This window comes from Carassius carassius, chromosome 20 (genome assembly GCF_963082965.1).
Source record: "Carassius carassius chromosome 20, fCarCar2.1, whole genome shotgun sequence".
Classification (NCBI taxonomy): domain Eukaryota; kingdom Metazoa; phylum Chordata; class Actinopteri; order Cypriniformes; family Cyprinidae; genus Carassius; species Carassius carassius.
The window spans coordinates 28,055,342-28,064,655 of NC_081774.1; positions in this window are offsets into that span (position 1 = coordinate 28,055,342).

The window sequence follows — 9,314 nt, forward strand, 5'->3', positions numbered from 1 at the left end:
GAGCTCACTCCTGCAGCCGAAACGACATGTCCCAAATAATGTATTTTGGGCAAAAAAAACAACACTTAATGAGCTTAACTTTAAGATTTTGTTGCCTTAAACGATTCGGTACAAGTTCTAGTCGCTGCAGATGCTGTTCTACTGTTGTTGAAAAAATTATCACATCATCAAGATAGAGCAGTAGGGACTGAAAACTTTGGTCACCAAAAATTCGCTCCATGAGCCGTTGAAAAGTGCTTGGGTCATTGCAAAGCCCAAAAGGCATCCGAAGAAATTCAAAGAGCCCAAAAGGAGTCTTGGAATGATTAGCTTCAGCCACTGGGACTTGATTGTATCCACTTGCTAAATCCAATGTAGAAAACCATCTTGCCCCAGTCAAAGCATCTAGGGACTCCTCAATTCTGGGAAGTGGATAAGCATCCTTCCGAGATCTTGCATTTAACTAATGATAAATATGACAAACTGCTTTGTTTTGAACTCTCTCTCACAACAGACACGGAAGAGAAGACAATGCTGAAAAAGTCGTAGTTTTTGCTATTTATGGACCAAAATATATTTTCAATGCTTCAAAATATTCCAACTGACCCTCTGATGTCACATGGACTACTTAGATGATGTTTTCTTACCTTTCTGGACATGGACAGTATACTGTTCACACAGCTTCAATGGAGGGACTGAGAGCTCTCCGACTAAATCTAAAATATCTTAAACTGTGTTCCAAAGATAAACAGAGGTCTCACGGGTTTGGAACAACATGAGGGTTAAGTTATTAATGACATAATTTTGCTTTTTGGGTGACCTATCCCTTTAAATGTACAGATCATAAATTTTGCTCGTATCAATGCTAAACATTATATGGACAAGGGTTAATTCTGTTGCCTAAATTCAAATATTGACCATATTCCGTACTGCTTTAAAGAGGCATGCTGATCTTTTTAGCTGTTATAAAAGAGCACCCTTCGCTACTTCTGTTCTTCTGTAAGGGGACACTGCCCCACTCTGTGCACTTCAGAAGGTCTTTGCTTAAAGCTATCAGGGTATTGGGACTGCTTGCTTGTTGAGGCTTATCTAGTGTCCAGTACCATATCGTGCTAGACCTGCCGTCACATAAGTAGGATTTATGCTTTCTCTGTCTCCACTGCGAGCCTCCGATGACTGCATGCACACCTTCCCAAATGGTCAAGGCTTTATACTCATTCGCCGTCGTACAGGGTCATACAGGTGCTTGAAATCCTTGAAAATGTTTGGAATTTAATGCAGTCTTTTCAAGCTTTAAAAAAAATGTTTGGATTTAGATAAAGTGCTTGAAAATGCAGTGCATTGGTTCATAATAATTAGCTTTCTTACTGAATGGTTAATCATTGTTTTTCATAAAATAAGCATGTCAAGACCGGGATACAAAGATTCACGGAGAGAGAACCAATTGCGAGTACGTCTTTATTAAGGGGTAATCCAAAGAAAATAAACAATCCAGGCATGACTCGAAACCAAAACATCAATCCAAACATAAACTAAACATGAACACAGGGCAAGGGCACGAACTGACGCAAATGAATAAACAAGGAATCCGTGACACATGCTAAGACAGACCGGGTTAAATACACACGGAGAGACAAGCGCTAATGGGAAACTGACAGAGTGTGATGATTGGTAACTAGTGACAGCTGGGTGCAATAATTAAGCAGAGGACGTGAGGACTGTGGTTCATAAAGTGACAGACACCGTGGGGAAGGAGGACATCTAGTGGATTCCCAGGGAACACAACCCAGACACTGTGACAATACCCCCCCTCTACGGAGCGGCTCCCAGACGCTCCACGACAAGACACAAAACAGAGACCAGGAGGGAGGCGGACAGGTGGAGGCTCAGGGGGAGGGACGGAGGGCCAGAAAAGAAACATGGGGAACAGACACCAGAAGTGTAAACACAAAAACAGGGAGACCAGGAGGGAGGTGGACCGGAGGAGGTTCAGGGGGAGGGACGGAGGGCCAGGCTAACAGATGGGAACAGACAGAAGACACAACGGAAACCTAAAAACACAAAACACAAGTCCATGAAGGACATCATGTGGCGCCCACCAGGGCGGACCAAAACGCCACCACCTCCTTGTGGTCGAGGCCGGAGTCCTCCAGGGCGGAGCAGAAGACCACCACACCCCTGTGGTCAAGGCGGAAGCCCTCCAGGGCGGAGCAGAAGACCACCACACCCCTGTGGTCAAGGCAGAAGCCCTCCAGGGCAGAGCAGAAGACCACCACACACACCCCTGTGGTCAAGGCGGAAGCCCTCCAGGGCGGAGCAGAAGACCACCACAACCGTGTGGTCAGGACGGAAGCCCCCCAGGACGGAGCAGAAGACCACCACCTCTGTGTGGTCGGGACGAATGCCCCCCAGGGCGGAACAGAAGACCACCACTTCCGTGCGGCCGGATCAACGGGAGGACGAAACTCTGGTAATCCCCTGGTGTTTCTACTGGATTCCAGAAGATCGGTGCTGACCTGACTCTGCTCATGAAGATTATTGGTGACTTGCATCTGTTCATGAAGGTCCCCGGTGACTTGACTCAGTCCTTGAAGATCACCGGAGACTTGACTCAGTCCTTGAAAATCACCAGTGACTTGATTCTGTCCTAGAAGATCACCAGTGACTTGACCCGACTCTGAAAGGTTCACGGTGACTAGCCTTGTCTCTGGAAAGTCCATGGTACCTAGCCCTGGCTCTGGAAGGTCATCAGTGACTAGCCCTGACTCTGGAAGGTCAGCGGTGACTAGCCCTGACTCTGGAAAATCATCGGTGACTATCCCTGACTCTGGAAGGTCAGCAGTGACTAGCCCTGACTCTGGAAGGTCATCGGTGACTAGCCCTGACTCTGGAAGGTCATCGGTGACTAGCCCTGACTCTGGAGGGTCATCGGTGACTAGCCCTGACTCTGGACGGTCATCGGTGACTAGCCCTGACTCTGGACGGTCATCGGTGACTAGCCCTGACTCTGGATGGTTATCTGTGACTAGCCCTGACTCTGGAGGGTCCACGGGCACCTGCCTCGACTCTGGAAGGTCAACTGGAACCTGACTCGACTCTGGAGGGTCAATAGGAGCCTGACTCGACTCTGGAGAGCTCACTGGAACCTGACTCGACTCTGGGGGGTCAACAGGAACCTGACTCGACTCTAGGGGGTCAACAGGAACCTGACTCGACTCTGGAGAGTCCACTGGAACCTGACTCGACTCTGGAGAGTTCACTGGAACCTGACTCGACTCTGGAGAGTTCACTGGAATCTGACTCGACTCTGGGGGGTCAACAGGAACCTGACTCGACTCTGGGGAGACCACTGGAACCTGACTCGACTCTGGGGAGACCACTGGAACCTGACTCGACTCTGGAGGGTCAACTGTAGTGTTAATTTCGTCACCTATTTTTAATTTAGTCTTAGTCTTAGTCTTGTGCCAAATGTCCTTGTTAGTTTTAGTCATATTTAGTCATTCACATATCCTTTTTTGTCAGTCAAGTTTTAGTCGACTAAAAGTCTCATCATTTTAGTCTAGTTTTAGTCAAAAGAAAACTCAAGGTATCTTATTCGACTAAAAGTCTTTTAATTTTGTCTAGTTTTAGTCAAAAATTTTAGTTTTTTTAAAATAACACATTATTACTGATAAACATTTCAGTAAAAAAAGTGTTTCACATATCTCAAACATTGGTTAAATGTCATAATTACCTGACAAAATACACTTGTTGAATGATTTTTGTTGGATGCAAATGCTAAATGTGTCTGGTTTTTAAATTCTGATTTAGGAGACACATTCACAAATGATTAACCTGATCAAATTTTTTTACTTTATTGATACTGCTTTTAATCGTAATGCAAAGACCGGTCATCGGGACATAAGCTGTCGTATACAATAAAAGAGCCTGCGCAGCAACAGGAAATATAATTTAACACAAAAAGCCTGCCTAGACGGTGGACTTGCACTCAGGAATTTTTTTTATTTTGTATTTTTTGAGCGGCGTGTGGACAAATTCTTTTTACGCACACACTATTTTATTTCTTGATAACAGACCGCTGCTAACTATAACACACAAATATCGAGCCTCTTCGTTCGACCTAGCATGTCGTCGTCGCTCGCTCATCACTCGTGTTCGCTTTGGGTGTTGTGCGTTCAGCAGTTTTGTGTTGCAGCCACAGGTTGGCAGCAACAGGAGTATGAGACCTGTAACTTGAGCAACAGCGGGAAGCCGCAAACTCGTTCTGAATTTTTAAAGGCGTAACAGTTGATGAAAAAGCAGAGACGATTGTAGACGAAAATGAAGAGAGATTTTATCTTAGTTTTTATTTTATGCAAAACATTTTCGTCTCGTCATTTTTCGTCAACAATAATGCATGTTAATTTAGTCTTAGTCAGCGTTTTTGGACAGTGGTGCAGTCTTGTCATCGTCTCGTCTTAGTCATGAAAAAAAAGGTTGTTGACGAACATATTTCATCTCGTCTCGTCTGACGAAATGAACACTAGTCAACTGGAACCTGACTCGGCTCTGGAGGGTCAACTGGAACCTGACTCGGCTCTGGAGGGTCAACTGGAACCTGACTCGGCTCTGGAGGGTCAACTGGAACCTGACTCGGCTCTGGAGGGTCAACTGGAACCTGACTCGGCTCTGGAGGGTCAACTGGAACCTGACTCGACTCTGGAGGGTCAACTGGAACCTGACTCGACTCTGGAGGGTCAACTGGAACCTGACTCGACTCCGGAGGGTCAGCTGTGGCTGTAATCCTGTGCTGTGGTGCTGGGCTGGCGACCATCTTGTGCTGTGGCGCTGGACCGGTGGCCAACTTGGGCATTGGCGCTGGGTTAGCAGCCATCTTGTGCTGTGGCGTTGGATTGGCGGCTATCTAGGGCCATGCCTCTGGACGAGCGGCCATCTTGGACCGTGGCTCTGGACCGGTGGCCATCTTGGGCATTGGCGCTGGGTTAGCGGCCATCTTGTGCTGTGGCACCTGACTCGACTCTGGAGGGTCAACAGGAACCTGACTCGACTCCGGAGGGTCAGCTGTGGCTGTAATCCTGTGCTGTGGTGCTGGGCTGGCGACCATCTTGTGCTGTGGCGCTGGACCGGTGGCCAACTTGGGCATTGGCGCTGGGTTAGCAGCCATCTTGTGCTGTGGCGTTGGATTGGCGGCTATCTTGGGCCATGCCTCTGGACGGGCGGCCATCTTGGACCGTGGCTCTGGACCGGTGGCCATCTTGGGCATTGGCGCTGGGTTAGCGGCCATCTTGTGCTGTGGCACTGGGCTGGCAGCCATATTGTGCTGTGGCGCTGGATTGGCAGCCATCTTGGGTCATGACTCTGGACGGGCGGCCATCTTGGACCGTGGCTTTGGACCAGTGGCCATCTTGGGCATTGGCGCTGGGTTAGTGGCCATCTTGTGCTGAGGTGCTGGGTTGGCGACCACCTGGTGTTGTGGCGCTGGGCTGGTGGCCATCTTGGGCTGTGGCGCTGGACCGGTGGCCATTTTGGGCAGTGGCGCTGGACCGGCGGTCATCCTGAGCTGTGGCTCTGGGCTGGCAGACTTCCTGGGCCGTGGCGCTGGGCTGCCGGCAGTCCCATCGGAAGAGACAGGAGTGGCAGGGGCATCCCACGGAAGCCTATGCTGCAAATAGTAGCCTAAACAAATTCCCAGAATTCAAGTGTTTCTAAATGCGCCATTTCCTCCTGAGAAACTGGATCACCCAGCCCGCCGTTAAAATAATCTTTCAGGGCCGCTTCATTGTATCCCATGCCCTCGGCCAGGGACCAGAACACCTGTGCCAGGGCACCCACCTCATTGCCCTCTTGGCGGAGGGTGGTCAACTTCAGGTACTTCGCTCTCCACTCCGCCATCCTGGCTGGGGAACGGGAAAAAGACATACTGCTGGTTCTTGCTGTGACGGATTCCTTCTGTCACGACCGGGATACAAAGATTCACGGAGAGAGAACCAATTGCGAGTACGTCTTTATTAAGGGGTAATCCAAAGAGAATAAACAATCCAGGCATGAGTCGAAACCAAAACATCAATCCAAACCTAAACTAAACATGAACACAGGGCAAGGGCACGAACTGACGGACATGAATAAACAAGGAATCCGTGACACATGCTAAGACAGACCGGGTTAAATACACAAGGAGAGACAAACGCTAATGGGAAACTGACAGAGTGTGATGATTGGTAACTAGTGACAGCTGGGTGCAATAATTAAGCAGAGGACATGAAGACTGTGGTTCATAAAGTGACAGACACCGTGGGGAAGGAGGACATCTAGTGGATTCCCAGGGAACACAACCCAGACACTGTGACAAAGCAGCTCCGCTCGAGTCTGCACGTGTGGCTGTAGTGTGCTCTTTATTAACGTGCACCCTCCTACAGAGGAAAGAAACATTTAATAAAATAAATAACCTTCTTGCCGGAGGTTGCTGCTTCAGTCAGCAATGGCTCGAAAATGACAAATTTTCCATTTGTTTTGTTTTCCATGGGAGAGTGTGCGCTTTGAACATATAAAGGTAAACAAAATTTTCCCTGCTCAGTTAAACTAAATCTTAAGACTGTCACAATTAAGAGAAAAGTGAAAATTAATGAAAGTGTTACAAAGTATGGTGTGTCTGTGTTGTATCTGTGTGTGTGCTTTAACTAAGATAAGAGTATGTATGTAAACCGGTAATTTACCACAGTTAAATTAGGAAAATTGAAATGTCCTTGGAAATGCTTGAAATTTACTTTGGAAGTTGTAAGAACCCTGGTGTACTATTCTCTGAACAACAGGGGGCGACGAGGTGTAATCATCATCTAAAACCATCCGGAATCCCTAGTGAGAAGTTATTGGTTGCAAGTGTTTGGTTGCAACTTTAGGCAGCTGACTTGCTGAGTATCAGGCAATGACAGTGATATTTTGTATAACATTTACAAAAAAAGGGGGGGGGGGGGCATGCTATCTTTGCCTGCTGGAGAGAACACTATTTGCTGCTATAACTACAGGGGCCTGCTGTTCTATCCCTGACCGAGGGACGAAAAGAAAAGGGCATGCTGTTTTTTCCCGCTGGAGAGAACACCCTTGCTGCTATATCTACAGGGGCCTGCTGTCTTATCCCTAAGCAAGGGACAAAAAGAAAAGGGTCTGCTGTTTTTTTCCAGCTGGAGAGAACACCCTTGCTGCTATAACTACAGGGGCCTGCTGTCTTATCCCTAAGCGAGGGACAAAAAGAAAAGGGTCTGCTGTTTTTTCCCATTGGAGAGAATACCCTTGCTGCTATAACTGTAGGGGTCTGCTGTTCTATCCTTCAGTGAGGGACGAACACCCCTCAAAAATAAAAGGGCCTGCTGTTTTTTCCCGCTGGAGAGAACACCCTTGCTGCTATAACTACAGGGGCCTGCTGTTCTATCCCTCAGCGAGGGAGGAACACCCCTCAAAAAGAAAATGTCCTGCTGTTTTTTCCCGCTGGAGAGAACACTCTTGCTCTTGCTGCCATAGCTACAGGGGCTTGCTGTTCTATCCCTCAGCGAGGGACGAAAAGAAAAGGGCCTTCTGTTTTTTCCTGCTGGAGAGAACACCCTTGCTGCTATAACTACTGTACAGGGGCCTGCTGTTCTATCCCTCAATGAGGGCAAACACCCATCAAAAAGGAAAAAGGGCCTGCTGTTTTCTCCCGCTGGAGAGAACATCCTTTGCTGCTTTAACTGCAGGGGCCTGCTTTCATCCCCAGCAGGGGGATGTCAAAAGAGGGGTCTGCTATTCTCTCCCTCCTTTTGATGGCAGAATACCCCTCTGCTAGCCAGTAGGCTGCATTAAGAATATCGCAATAACATTGTCTTTTCTCTTTTGCAGGAATGGAACAAGGATGGTTTTGGGGGGTCCTTCTTCAGGCAGTAATACCTCTCATTATGTTTGGGGGGGTTAATGTTTAAGCTCTTGTATGATCAAACAATTTGGGAGCAAGAACCCCCATAAGGAACCATACCGCCAAAGATAAATTATGTTCAATAAACTCAAGTAACTTGCCAAAGTGGTCTGAAACTGTCTGAAATCAAGCGCAGCGTTAGTTCAGTCAGGCCACGGAGGCATAAGCTGCGACCAGCTGATGTCGTCAGCTGTCAAATAGCTCCAATCACATGAGCATATTACTGTCCACATTCTGGTTGTCGTCTTTTTGTTTCAGATCACTATGGCTTTCAAGTCCTGGTCGGCATGGCTCTTCCTCATAACCAAGCTACAGGATAGATGTCCCACTGCCACATCTAGTACACAATTACCACTGCGTTTAAGGACATTACTAAGTGTCTTAATTGCAATATATTTCCAAACTGATGGTTCCGGGGGGTTAATATTTAAGCTCTTGTATGTTCAATTAATTTGGGAGCAAGAACCCCCATAAGGAACCATAGTGCAGATTGCGATTGTTCCCGGCGTCGCCCACAGCTTTGGTCTGCTTTCACACTCAATAGTTGTATCAAATCCAGGTGCGTTTGCAGTCACCTTACGTCATCGCAAATGCACACGGAAAACGCATGGAGAACATAATGCGACTGAGCATAGTTGTAATTTTTTTGTTATTTTGGTGCTATCATGCACAGCATAATAATTAATTTTACTTATTTAATTTTTATAAAATTAATTTGGACTTTTAGGAGTGTGTGGAATCAACCTCGGCTCTCTCGTGTGTTTATGAAACAATGATATCGACAGTGTTACGCATGCGCGGGATACTTTACTTCCTGAACAAGTGCGCTACCGAGTCCGTGTTGCTTGCACATTCACGCAAACCGTGCCACAGTTCGGGAGCAACCGAACTCAGACCACCTTCTCCAGGTAGTCTCAGGTTCGGTACCCCAGTGCGCACCAGGGTCTGATGACAGCATTCACATTAGCGATTTTTCATGTGAACTGTGCCCCATTCCGCTCTAAACTACAAGTGTGTAAACACCCTAAGAAGGCAGCAGGTGTAATGAATATCAGCTTTTTGCTTTGGAGCTGAGTGGTAATATAGTTCTGCTCTACCGGGTCTTCAAGAACTATGAGTTCAGCATGCTCTTGGAAGCGTTGTGTGTTAGCGAGTGGTTGAGTGTGTTGTGCTGCAAGTGGCCATCCCCCTTGTGCGTCTTAGCACTAAAAGAGCATTTCCTAAAGAGCCATTTCTGGCATATGTCATTTAAGATTTTTATAAAACTATTATAACTCTGTTAAGCTGTCTTTATGTTTGTGTGTTCAAGGGTGTGGAACAGAATTGAAAGTGCCAACACTGTCTCATCAGAAAACACCACCACCGCTAAAATCTTTTATAATTTCTTTGATGC